The sequence below is a fragment of the Oryctolagus cuniculus genome, chromosome 2 (assembly GCF_051225735.1).
Source record: "Oryctolagus cuniculus isolate XC-2025 breed Fujian yellow rabbit chromosome 2, ASM5122573v1, whole genome shotgun sequence".
Classification (NCBI taxonomy): Eukaryota; Metazoa; Chordata; class Mammalia; order Lagomorpha; family Leporidae; genus Oryctolagus; species Oryctolagus cuniculus.
The window spans coordinates 188,844,661-188,846,232 of record NC_142868.1 but is presented as its reverse complement, the minus strand read 5'-3'; the positions used below and the strand labels follow the sequence as shown (position 1 = coordinate 188,846,232).

General features: G+C 34.4%; 1 pseudogene; it reads right to left on the bottom strand.

Annotated features, from left to right (window-relative positions):
* Positions 1–496: 496 nt before the first annotated feature.
* On the bottom strand, positions 497–1,330 carry LOC127489956 (NADH dehydrogenase [ubiquinone] 1 alpha subcomplex subunit 6 pseudogene; annotated as a pseudogene).
* Positions 1,331–1,572: the final 242 nt, after the last annotated feature.

Sequence of the window (1,572 nt, the reverse complement as noted above, 5' to 3'; positions counted from 1 at the left end):
AGATATTCTTTGTCAAAATAGAGTCAGGACATTATTGTAAATTTCAATCAGAATGAAACAGCAGAGAGAATGAAGAGGAAATTTCCTATGATTTTAAGCTACAGAAGATTCCAAAAAGGAAAACATATGTTTAATGAAAATTTAAATTTAAAAATGTTGAAAAACTTTGTTATGAAAAAGTTTAATTTTAATAAAAAATAGCTCAAACATATGAAAATGCTCATTTCTCAGTAGACAAAGGAAAAGATGTTATTCAACAGGAAGTGAAATTGAAGGAATATTGAAAATAAAACATGATGTTATGTGAATATTTTCCAAATGAACAGTTACAACTGTACTTAACCAACTTAAATATGGTAATTAGCAATGTTCTTAGAATTATGATAAGCTTGTGTTTAAAATTTAGACACTATGCTTGTCTCAATACAAGTTTTTATGCTGTACTTTAGAGAAGTGACATGATTTTGTTGTTGTATAATACTTTTATTTAAAATAATTATATAGCAACATGCACCTTTCCATTGAGTTGACTTCTGTGTTGGTTATGGCTGACATAGAACCTGGACAGGAAACCTTTGGCCTTGGTGTTTCTGTTTCATGGAAGAATCACAACGCCTGTGTCTGCTGCTTCCATGTTTTAATTGTTTCCTCCACTTCTGTGTTTCCCTTAATGACCAGAATATCAACCACCCTGGGGTCTGTAACATGCACTCTTTATAATCATTTCTCTTTCTCCTGTCTCTGTTTCATGGTGACATCAGCTGGAATAAGTGCACCGTGTTCAGCACTTCCCAACACCAGGCAGAGTGGAGCTCACTCATTCTCTGCTTGGCTGTCCCAGCTGAAGATGAGTGTCACTGAGGCGTTGGCAGCAGCAGCAGCCTAAGGGAGGCCACTCTCGGCCATCTCTCTGCACTATCTGGAATCTTCAAACTCTTTGACAAAATTTCAGAGACCTAAGAACTAATCCCAAGTAAATAAGCAATCAAAGAAAAGAACAGTCATACCTAGAAGGAGAATAGTGAAATAAATTACAATCTCCACTTTATAGAATGGCAACCTATGTGTAAAGATCAGGCCACAACCTGATCAGATTGTTATTATATAATAAATATAAAAAACGTGATAAAGTACTGTAATTTTGAAGGTTATATAAAATGCAAATATTTTTGGAAACAATCTTAAAAATTCACAAATTTAGATCAAGTCCTTTAGGATGCTGTCTGGCACATGGAAGGATTTTTTTATCTTCAAAATCTTCTTTAATGTTATGAATGATATGTGAATCTCATTGTTATTTATAATATTTCCTGGTCAATTGATTTTGATGAAGCACTTAGATTTGAGAGCTTTGTTTATTCCATTTGAGAAAAATAATGAAAGTAATATTTGCTTGCCTACCTCAGGGCATTTTCCTGAGAATCCAATGCCATAACATATGTGGAAGCACTTGGTCAATGTAAAGCACTTGACTAATAGAGACAGTTGTCATTATTCTATCACCAGTGCTTCTGAGAACAGTGCTTGGCAGGATTACTCCTCCTCTCAACCACAGACAGAGCTTTATCTCTC